The 12,635-nt window shown below is 34.8% G+C and overlaps 1 protein-coding gene across 1 annotated transcript in view; it reads right to left on the bottom strand.

Moving 5' to 3' along the window:
* TENT5D (terminal nucleotidyltransferase 5D) overlaps positions 1-12,635 on the bottom strand; it is a 62,155-nt gene that overhangs the window by 45,449 nt on the left and 4,071 nt on the right. The window contains exon 2 of the mRNA XM_023633560.2: positions 11,692-11,764. The gene's annotated coding sequence lies outside the window, so the exon portion shown is untranslated. The remainder of the gene's footprint in view (positions 1-11,691; positions 11,765-12,635) is intronic.

The following is a 12,635-nucleotide window of genomic DNA, read 5'->3' as shown; positions in this document are numbered from 1 at the left end:
TTCTTAAACTTAGACCACATGTTCTCCTTCAAAAGAAAAAAAAGGAAAGGAATTAAAAGCAGCATATCTGAGACCTACTTTGCTAGAGAGAACTGAAATTTAGTAACCTTAGTCATTTCTATGAAACCCTGTTGTAGAGTACACCTTCTTTCCTTGCTTTGCTTATACAATTAGTTTTCTCCTTCACCCTGAGGAGCAAAAGTGTGCACTCTAAGAGATGTGAATTTTTCCCTTTTTGGAAAAAACCGTTTAGTATTTTTATAATAAATGAGATAGAGGGAGTTTGATGTAACATAACAGCATGGGGGATGGAAGTCTCAGACGTCACAGTAAATGTCAAAAAATAAAGAGTTTAGTAGTTTATTCCTTTGCAATATCCAAGTAAAAAAATAAATATGAAAATACAAAATACAACTATAGGCTCTTTAATAACAAGCAGCTACTCCAAATATATGTTCAATCTAAAATTCGGAACTTGCCCTGTCTGCTGTTTGGGTATTTTCTTCTGTTAGGCCCTGTATAGTCAAGTCTCATTCACTTCTATTACTGGAAAAAAAGTCATTCACATACTGTTATATGATCCTTTGTATAGCATCCCCATCCCTTCCCCTGAACCTGCTGCCACACAGCTTGTCAAAACCAACAGGCTATTTTTGAGACAGTGCTTGTAATCAAAAACTTCGGTTGTTCAAATGGCTTTGGCTTTTTTTCTCTTAAAACCTTATTTATTTCTTCTCACATTTGTAAAGGAAAGGAACTTTGAGTTCAGTGCCATATCGCTTTCCCTTCCCATTTCCGCATACAACCCTCTTTCAATAGGTCACTCCTACTCCCAGAGATACCAAGGTGTAATTTCCCTCCCCGGCCTGCCCTTTATGGGCACCACTGTATATTTAGACCTTTTGTTTTTCCTCTCTGTACTGAAACTTACCTGTGCTCCATCTCCTCTAGATTTTGAAGCTTTTAGCCCTTAATAAACTAATTCATTTAAAAAGTTGCTAGCTATGGGGCCAGCCTGGTGATGCGGCAGTTAAGTTTGCAAGTTCCGATTGGGCGGCCTGGAGTTCGCTGGTTCAGATCCCGGGTGTGGACATGGTACTGCTTGTCAAGCCATGCTGTGGCAGGCGTCCCACATATAAAGTAGAGGAAGATGGACATAGATGTTAGCTCAGGGCCAGTCTTCCTCAGCAAAAAGAGGAGGATTGGCAGCAGATGTTAGCTCAGGGCTAATCTTCCACACACAAAAAAAGTTGCCGGCTATAATGTGTTCTCCCTTTTAGGGGATATTAAAACAGGATTACATAAGAATCACTAATATTAGGAATTTCTGGTGTATAAGAGGATAGTGACAAGATTTAGTGGGGTTAGCATCTTTTTAACAACAACCTTCAAACCATACTGTGTCTCATATAGGCAATATATCATAGTAAAAATAAAAAGACTAGATTAGAAGGTAGGTTATCTAGATTTTAATACTGACTCTAATATTGCGTGTGGGACTTGGCAAGTCACCTCACTACTTTAAACCTCAGTTTCCTCCTCTGTAAAATTAAAGGGTTGGACTAGATCATTAACAGCCTTAGCATCTCCAACTTTATATGATTCTATTCTACACAGACAGAAGGGCAGCTATATTGAGGACACTGAACAAAACTACTTTGCTTGACTTAGAATTACCTTCATTACAGTTTTAAATTTTGTTTCAATATGTACAGTTATCACTGAAGAGTTCTCTTGGTTCTTCCAACATACACGCCTTTATCATAAACATCCAGAGAAGCTAAGCTACTGCTCTATAACCTCTCTGAACACAGACTATCAACTATCACACACCATTCTTCTCCCATATGATGTAGAATTAACAATCTGCAATCCTGGTAACTTCTACAGACCACGAAGTGGAGTTGAACTTTATTCTGTACTTTAAGAAAAAAAATCAGTTTTGGAAGGTTTCTTGATTCTAAGAATTTACCCATTTCTTCTAGATTATCCAATTTGTTGGCGTATAACATTTTGTAGTGTTCTCTTATAATATTTTATATTTCTGAGGTGTCTGTTGTAATTTCTCCTCTTTCATTTCTAATTTTATTTATTTGAGGCTTCTCTCTTTTTTTCTTGGTGAGTCTAGCTAAAGGTTTGTCAATTTTGTCTATCTTTTCAAAGAACTAGCTCTTGGTTCCATTGAGTTTTTTCTATTTTTTAGTCTCTATTTCATTTATTTCTACTCTGATTTTTATTATTTCCTTCCTTCTATTGATTTGGGGCTTTGTTTGTTCTTCTTTTGCCAATTCCTTTAGATGTAGTGTTATATTGTTTATTTGGGATTTTTCTTGTTTGTTGAGGTAGGCCTATACTGCTATAAACCTCCCTCTTAGAACTGCTTTTGCTATACAGAGAATGTGAATAGACTAATCATTAGTAAGGAGATCGAAACACTACTCCAAAAGCTCCCCAAAAATGAAAGTCCAGGACTAGATGGCTTCCCTGGTGAATTCTACCAAACATTCAAAGAAGACTTAATACCTATCCTTCTCAAACTCTTGCAAAGAATTGAAAAGGAGGGAAAGCTTCCTAAATCATTCTACAAATCAACATTACCCTGATACCAAAACCAGACAAGGACAACACAAAAAAAGAAAATTACAGGCCAGTAATCACTGATGAACATCGATGCTAAAATCCTTAACAAAATACTAGCAAATCGAATACAACAATATATTAAAGAGATCATGCACAATGATCAAGTGGGATTTATTCCAGGGATGCAGGATGGTTCAACATCCACAAATCAATCAGCATGGCACACCACATTAACAAAATGAAGAATAAAAATCATATGATCATCTCAATAGATGCAGAGAAAGCATTTCACAAGATACAGCATCCATTTATGATAAAAACTCTGAATCAAATGGGTATAGAAGGAAAGTACCTCAACATAATAAAAACCATATATGACAAACCCACAGCTAATATCATTCTCAATGGAGAAAAACTGAAAGCTATCCCTCTAAGAACAGGAACCAGACAAGGATGCCCACTTTCACCACTCTTATTTAACATAATATTGGAAGTCTTAGGCAGAGCAATCAGGCAAAAGAAATAAAAGGGATTCGAATTGGAAAGGAAGAAGTGAAACTGTCACTATTTGCAGATGACATGATTTTATATATAGAAAACCCTAAAGAATCCACAAAAAAACTTTTAGAAATAATAAATTAATACTGTCAAGTTGCAGGATATGAAATCAGCAGACAAAAATCAGTTGTGTTTCTATACACCAATAACAAAGTAGTGGAAAGAGTAATTAAGAATACAATCCCATTTACAATTGCAACAAAAGCCATAAAATATCTAGGAATAAACTTAACCAAAGGGGTGAAAGATCTGTAAACTGCAAACTATAAAACACTGTTGAAAGAAATTGAAGAAGACACAAAGAAATGGAAAAATACTCCGTGCAATGTCCATACTTCCTAAAGAAATCTACAGATTCAATGCAAGCCCTATCAGAGTTCCAACAATATTTTTCACAGAAATATAACAAAGAATCTGAAAATTATATGGAACAACAGAAGACCCCGAATAGCCAAAGGAATCTTGAGGAAAAAGAACAAACCTGGAGATATTACACTCCCTGATTTCAAAACACACTACAAGGCTATAGTAACCAAAACAGCATGGTACTGGTACAAAAACAGACATAGACATCAAGAGAACAGAATTGAGAGCCCAGAAATAAACCCGCATATCTATGGACAGCTAATTTTCAACAAGAGAGCCAAGAACATACAACGGAGAAAGGAAAGTCTCTTCAATAAATGGTGTTGGGAAAACTGGACAGCCACATGCAAAAGAATGAAACTAGACCACTGTCTTACACCATATACAAAAATGAACTCAAAATGGATTAAAGACTTGAATGTAAGACCTAGAACCATTAAACTTCTAGAAGAAAACACAGGCAGTACACTCTTCAACATTGGTCTTAGCAGCATATTTTCAAATACCATGTCTGACCAGGCAAGGGAAACAACAGAAAAAATAAACAAATGGGACTACATCAAACTAAAAGCTTCTGCACAGCAAAGGAAACCATCAACAAAATGAAAAGACAACCTAACAATTGGGAGAAGATATTTGCAAACTATATATCTGATAAGGGGTTAATATCCACAATATATAAAGAAGTCATACATCTCAACAACAAAAAAACTAACAACCCAATTTAAAAAATGGGCAAAAGATCTGAACAGACATTTCTCGAAAGAAGATATACAGATGGCCAACATACGCATGAAAAGATGTTCAACATCACTAACTATCAGGGAAATGCAAATCAAAACTACAATGAGATATCACTTCACTCCCGTCAGAATGGCTGTGATTAACAACACAGAAAATAAGTGTTGGAGAGGATGTGGAGAGAAGGGAACCCTCATACACTGCTGATGGGAGTGCAAACTGGTGCAGCCACTATGGAAAACAGTATGGAGATTCCTCAAAAAATTAAAAATAGATCTACCATATGATCCAGCTATTCCACTGCTGGGTATTTATCCAAAGAACATGAAAACATGAATGCATAAAGATATATGCACCCCTATGTTCATTGCAGCATTATTCACAAGAGCCAAGACTTGGAAGCAACCTAGGTGCCCATAAAGGGACGAATGACTAAAGAAGATGTGGTATATATATATATATATACCATGGAATACTACTCAGCCACAAGAAACAATAAAATCTGGCCATTTGTGACAACATGGATGGACCTTGAGGGCATTATGCTAAGTGAAATAAGCCAGAGGGAGAAAGTCAAATACCCTGCGATCTCACTCATAAGTAGAAGATAAAAACAACAAACACATACCAACAGAGATTGGACTGGTGGTTACCACAAGGGAAGAGGGGGAGGGAAGGGAGCAAAATGGGTGATTAGATACGTGTGTGGTGATGGATTGTAATTATTCTTTGGGTGGTGAATATGTTGTAATCTATACTGAAATGAAAATATATAATGATGTACACCTGAAATTTACACAATGTTATAAACCACTGTTACAGCAATAAAAAAGAATAAAAAATAAAAAAATAAAAGAATAAAGGGGAAAAAAAGAAAGAAAAAATATCATAAGTTACTGAAACCTATTTTATAGTTCTAGTTTATACCAAATCTGAAATTAATGTTGTTTATACCAAATTCCACGTTAAATCATAACCATTTAACCAGTCTGAACAGGAACCAATGCTATCAGTTTCTAAAATGAATGATTCAAACTATCAAAAAATTCTCCAATCTTCCTGAACCAAAATGCTATTTCTTTTGGTTCAAGGGCTAAATTGGGTTCTTTTTCACTCTCCTATTAGAACTGCATGGTAGTTGATCTCCCATTCTATAAGACAGTATTAGTTTAAAATTTATTTAAAGGAACAAATAAAGAACACATCTTTCAATACCAACAGCCTAAATTTTATTCACAATTTGTAAATTGTCTCATTATTTGTCTGCCCATTGAGTTCTTTAGTAATAATGAGATCTTACTGTAGTTCCATTGCTCTTGTGTTATATTAAGTTCAAAGTGAAAAAAAATAATGATGTAACTATGGGTAGTACAGTAAAACCTCTAATGATTTATGTTTGCTTATGTGTAAAATAGTGTAATGATGCCATAAATGTCAACCAATAAACAAGGGGCAACTGGTTTTTTAGCCTCATTCATCTGGTTCTGAAACCTGTAAAACTATTTTAATATCACATAACTCTGAATTTTCTTTTAAAGACTACCATCTTTAATCTCTTCTACTTAGGACAGAGTTAACTAGAAAAGTGTTGTTAAGATTTTCTCCTTAACATGCTTATTTGATTGGTAGTGTTTCCAGAGAGTGAATATGCACCATGGGATAAATAAGAAACACATTACTTAATTACATAAAAACTTGAGTTTCATAGTCTCCCAGTCTGGATTTAAAGTGGAGTTACTGACTAAGCAAACACAGGCATACCTCTGGAGTGGACATAGGTATTAATCCTTCCCCTGTGTCTTTGATCTTGTCATTCTACCTATCAGGAATTACTTTCCTTTTTCCCTTGGCCTCTCCTAATCTTTTAAGTCTGATGTCTTCCATGAAAGCTTGAACATTCTAGTCAACACTGATCTCTAGTCAACACATCTCTCTGATGTCGAGCCAGTGCTGCAAAGCTAATACTTAATGTTCTCTAATTGTTTAATATATGCTGGTTTGATTTCTACAACTGAGTTGTAACCTCCTTGAGGACAGGATTCATGTTTTACATTTATTTTCACCCAGAGTTGTGGACAAATAGAAGGTATCCAAAATTGTGCACTGATTTATTAATCAGATTTAACAAAGATATCCTCCAACTATTATGACATTAGTACAAAGACATTATAGGGAGAACCTTTCTCCAAAGAAAAATTCCCCAAGAGTAATTAAAACCATAGGTCTGATTCATGAAGAAGGGGAAACTATTGGTTGTAATAAAATGTGTGTATTCTCTGTGAGGTTTGTGATCTCAGTTTTTTCTATGATTACAAGCTCAAAGATAGATCTTTGTCTATTCCATTTCAGAGAGGGCTAGTATTTAAAAGTCCTTACTACATTTCTTTTTATCACTAAAATGCTTTGTATACAGTTAAAAAATAATAATAAAACAGGATTTGCTTCCTGTAACACTTAACTATGTGGTATTTTGACATGGTCTTATTTAGCCATTCACAATGAAAACTGTCTTTTGTGTTGGGTGGATACATTTTTCTTGAAAGGTATTCCAGCTAAAGGGCACTTTAATATATGATATTTAATAACTGAAAACTTGCAGGATCATCAGTTAACTAATTTATAATTATACCATTCATAAAGACATCGGAGTCACAAAATCAAGAACAACTTTGCTAGCACCAAAAGTGATTAATTTTTATCATTATCAGCCCAAAGACACCTAAAGTTCAAAACAGAGTATTTTCCACTGCTAAATGTGTTGGGAGTTGATTCAAGCTCACTTACTGTCTGGTATCAAAAGTATGTAATATGTCTAAACATAAAGAATCTGCTATTTGTATTAAACAGGCAGTTCTCAACTTCGGATATATTCACTTAAGGAGAAAGATGATTTTAACAGACATTTTTGGGAGTTGAAAATACACTAAGAGTCTTTCTTTTTTCTCTTTTCAGCCATTAATCTGTTCTAAATCTCACTCTTAACATTTGCATATTTCTCCCAATCACAGAAATGTAGCTGGACATGAAGATGGCTCTCTGAATGAAAGCAATAGCTCTAATTTAAAAATAATAAAACTTCATCAAGATTAAAAGTGTGCTAAAATTCAACTATATGCAAGGAAATCAGTTAGTTCCAGGGGTCAAAAGTCATATAAGCAACAAAATGACCTGGTCCTAAAGAAGATTATAAACTAACTGAAGAGATAAGGCACACGTATAAAAAGATAATTTATGTAGTAACCAAAGATGTTCACCAGGGTGTTTACCACAGTGGTTGTATCACTCTGACTTCTTGATACCAAATTTTTAAGTAGCATCTTTTCAGAAGTTGATAGGCTTATAGTAAATAGTAAGAAACATGGTATCAGAACATTTATACACTCATGCACCTGGCATGGTCCCACTTTGCGTAATTTAAGACTATTGGCTAAATCTTCATTTTAATTGCACTGCATCCTATGAATTCTAGTAGACTCTTCTGGGTCTAAAGTATAGAAATCTAGGTTGAGCTTGAGATTCCTTGGTCAAGCATGATTTCAAAATATCCAAAAGGCTTGTACTGAAGATGAATATGAGAATTAGTAAGAAAAAAAAATAGAAGAAAGGCTATTAAGAAAAGAGAAAGGAATACTAATAGAGAAATACTACTGGTTTCTAAAAAAGAAAGAAGAAATGTAAAAGAATGATATAATGAAGAATACGCTTGTCAAATATCTGTCCATAATCTTTTTTTCCTACATCTATCCAGAGTTGAAAAACTGTTTATTAAAACCATACTTTATTTATTAATGCAATTGTCAAAGGCAATTTTGAAGACAATCCTTTATACCCTTTTCATAAATACATCTTAAATGATAGGTTATCTTAAGGTTGAAATAAAAAATGAAAGGCTTAATTCACACCAACCTTTTAATTTTTGCGTAGTTTGGTCATCACCTAGTTGTGATTAAGCTTCAGCTTAGGATCTGACTTAGAAATGGGTTAGTTGAATTAAGTTGCCATAGAAATTCACTGTTTTGTTCTTAGGCAACTAAGAAACACAAGGTCTGGAATAATTTATGAAATAAAATTTTAAGCCTGTTTTGGCTGAATATGGAATTTGAGACTTGTTGTGGTCAAAGTGGTTATCTCAATTAAAAATTCAATGATAAAAAGTCTGATAAATATCATTGAATAAGTTGCTGTCAAGAGTGCATACAGGACTGGCTTCCCATAGTGCTACATTTTTTTCATAAATTCTTATTTTTTCTATACATTCTTGTCAAAATTTCTTTTAATTGATTGCCTCTTTTATTCTAGTTTTATAGTGGATCAAGTGATATATAAGTATATTCCCCTATATATCTTCATATGCATTACCCAATACCCATTTTAGGAAAAAGAATTATATACATGAAAATGTTAACTTTCAGTACATCTCAGCTACAATGAACCAACAACGGTCTTTAAAATTGTGAGGTTCAGAAAAGATGAAAGCATACGACAATCCTGCTAGACCATGGCTACAAATCAAATAGGCAACTAACCCAATATACTTACATTTTTATAGATTTTTGCCTGATACATTGATCTTGTCCTGTATATCGTTTTTCCTTCTAACTGAGTTAGAGTATAATAAAAGCCTTTCTGGAGTCAGACCCATAGTCCATCCAGCTCAGTACTCTGTTTCTGATAATGTCAGTTGTGTAGTGCTAAGCACACAGTAGGCAATCAATATTTCATTGAATTGGTCTTGAAATAAGCAGGAATGTCTGATTTCTAAGTCACCAATCCCAAGTAAAAGCCAGCTCTTTCACAAAATGCATGCAAATTTAACTCATTTTTTAATCTTCATTTTCAGTATATAAAATCTTTTAACATATAAAATAGTACCTCTTTTATTTATCTTAAAATAGCTATTTCTACCCTATTTCCCAATAATTTCCAGAATTATTTAGAGAACTCTTCCAGAATATATGTTAGAGAACTCTTGCAAATGCCTACTGTGAAACACAGTGAGTCACTGTGGCATTGTTTGCGACTGAAAAAAAAAGAAAGCAACTTATAAATGTCTATCAAGAAGGGAATGGACAAATAAAATGTGCCATATTTACATGATGGATTATTACATAAACAAATGTAAATACATGAACATGGGTAGATCTCAAAAACAATGCTGAGTAAAAGGTATGGAACCTTTAAGAAATTTTAAAAGAGCAAAAATTAATGAAATAGAAAGCAAACATCAATAGAAAAGACCAGTCAAGCTAAAAGCTGGTCCCTAGAAAACCAAAAATTTTTTTAAATGCCTGGTGAGACTGATCTAGAAAAAGTAAAAGAAGTAAAAAATGTATGGAACCTAGACATATACTAAGTGTAATATTTATGTAAATTTAAAAACATATACAAAATGTAGTATATTATCGATGAATGCATATTTATGTATAGAAAAGAACACATACTACTTCATGAAAGTAGTTACATCCAGCAGGGAGAGCAGAGAATAAGACTAGTGAGTGTGGTCAAAGGAGACTTCAACTTCATCTATTGTTTTAAAAAGGACTTGAAAAAAATATGACAAAATATGAACGGTTGTAAATTTTGGGGGGAGGTGGAAACATAGACGTTTAATATATTATTATTTACATTTTCAATATTTTAAAAATTTCTCATAAAATTTCTTATAAAACTACAAAGAGAATCATGTAATATTGGGAGAATGTGCAGCTAAACTTATTAAAAACAAAATACAATGGGGGGGGTGGCCCAGTGGTGCAGCAGTTAAGTGCGCACATTCTGCTTCAACAGCCTGGGGTTCACCGGTTCGGATCCTGGGTGCGCACATGGCACTGCGTGGCAAGCCAAGCTGTGGTAGGTGTCCCACATATCAAGTAGAGGAAGATGGGCATGGATGTTAGCTCAGGGCCAGTCTTCCTCAGCAAAAAGAGGAGGATTGGCAGCAGTTAGCTCAGAGCTAATCTTCCTCGAAAAAAAAAAAAAATACATTGAATACCTCCTTCTAACTTTAAGTAGGCTGAGTCATAGGAAGATTACCTACTCTTAATTACTCAACATCCTAGGAGCAAAATTCACATTTACTCTACCCATACAGTCCATGATTGTACAAACTGATTCAGTCAACATTTACTCATTCTTTCTATATAGAATATTAAACAGTCTATTCTGATCAAAGCCCCTAGCACTTGTTGTAACTGTCTTTCTCTGGCCCCTCTTCTCTTGACATTAATTCTTTCTCAAGAAATGGTCACTAGAAAAAACCTAATTTTTCCAAGCAACAAAGTAACATGCTTTTATACAAGTATGGTTCTCTCTTTTGTTTCAAATACCTCTCTGTTGATGATGTTTACCTCTTTTTTTTTTTTTTTTTTTAAGATTTTATTTTTTCCTTTTTCTCCCCAAAGCCCCCCTGGTACATACTTGTGTATTCTTCGTTGTGGGTTCTTCTAGTTGTGGCATGTGGGACGCTGCCTCAGCGTGGTCTGAGGAGCAGTGCCATGTCCGCGCCCAGGATTCGAACTAACGAAACACTGGGCCGCCTGCAGCGGAGCGCGCGAACTTAACCACTCGGCCACGGGGCCAGCCCCGATGTTTACCTCTTTTTTGAGGGTTTTTTTTTTGGTTGCAGAGGACATTACTTAGCTTCCATTTCTGAGAGCCTCTATTCTAAGTAGTCCAACATTCAGAATAATCTCATTTAATCCTTACAATAAACCTAAGAAATAAATACTATCTCTGTTTTTGCAAATGAGGAAATCGAAATACAAAGAGGTTAAATAACTTGTTCAAGATAATCAGCTATTAAGTATGGGAACCAGAAATTAAAACCTAGTTCTGAATGACTCCAAATGCCCTGCTCTTTCCACTGCCTCAAAAGTGAACAATTTTACAATGACTTCAAAAGCCCTTTCCTGGATCCTAACTTTACCAATTTTAGTACAGTGGTTCAAAATCTAGAGATGTTATTGTTGCTTTGCTCTTGCTATGTTATTCCCAAGAAAGAGCAAGCTGAAAAACCTTTTTGTTGCTATTGTTGTTGTGTCTGTTGGTTTGATACAAAGGCAGTGTTAGATGATGCTAGAGCTAGAGCAGTGCTTATTAACTGGGGGTGATTTTATTCTTTAGAGGGTATTTGGCAATCTCCAGAAACATTTTTGGTTGTCACAACTTGCGGGGGATGAGTACTGATATCTAGGGGATAGAAAAAAATTTACAAAGGCTAAGTGTTCTACCCAATTATCAGATAAAGTTCTAAAACCACGGGAATGGCTTTGACAGAATTTTGACTTGAGATTCCAGAATCGATCTAGGATAAAGAGTGGTATGAAAATAACAGTAAATAAAAGCAGTGTGGAACTAAGTGTATAGGTTCTGCGGCCAGTAAAATGGGATACAGGAGTACAGAACAGTAGTCTTAAGAGAGTGAGTGTTTTTTTGTTTGTTTTTTACCTTATCTTCACTTGCTCTTCTGAAAAGGGTCTCTTAGTTTTGCTTCTTCTTAACAGTTTTCTTCAAACAGCTCCTGGATTGTAGAATAATAGAGATAAAGAAAAGGTTTATTAAAAATGAGTTTCTCTATGAGCACTTACACCTATATTAAAGAATTCTGTATCACACAACTCTCAAAACTAATTGGAATCATCCCAAAGTGGGAAAGTATCTCTAATAATAGCAAATGCTTTATTCTTTCTCACCATATCACCCTTTAAGAATCAATCACCTCAGCTAATGATAAAAAAATATAATTTGAGTATTCAAGTTTTAAAAAGGTTTCCTGGCAAAGGAAAATTTTACAGTCTTGAACACTCTGTTAAAATCAAAGGTTTCTAAGGGGCCGGCCTGGTGGTGCAGTGGTTAAGTTCGCACGTTCTGCTCCTCGGAAGGCCAGGGTTCGCTGGTTTGGATCCGGGGTGCAGACATGGCACCACCTGGCAAAAGCCATGCTGAGGTAGGCATCCTACGTATAAAAGTAGAGGACGATAGGCAAGGATGTTAGCTCAGGGCCAGTCTTCCTCAACAAAAAGAGGAGGATTGGCAGTAGCTAGCTCAGGGCTAATCTTCCTCAAAAAAAACACAAAAATCAAAGGTTTCTAGAGAAATGTTCTTTCTGATAAATATATATTATAATCACCAAATGTCACCATTTATTAAAATAACAATGAAATATTAGAAACAATCACTTATAGAAATGGTAAATATGTGGATGCATTTTTCCTAACTATCCAAGACTATTTTTTTGTCTTTTGTTTTCTATTCACTTGAAATTTACATTCAGCTTCTCATCTTGTCTCCTTGCGTTCATCTCTCATTTCCTAATTATAAATCGGATAATTTTTCAGGTCACCTATGGCAGGCACTCAAACCCATTTCTCTTGTGTTTCTGCCTCATCTTC

Source organism: Equus caballus, chromosome X, assembly GCF_041296265.1.
Source record: "Equus caballus isolate H_3958 breed thoroughbred chromosome X, TB-T2T, whole genome shotgun sequence".
NCBI classification, from domain to species: Eukaryota; Metazoa; Chordata; class Mammalia; order Perissodactyla; family Equidae; genus Equus; species Equus caballus.
Note: the sequence above shows the minus strand (reverse complement) of the source record. Positions and strands in the feature narration are given on the sequence as shown.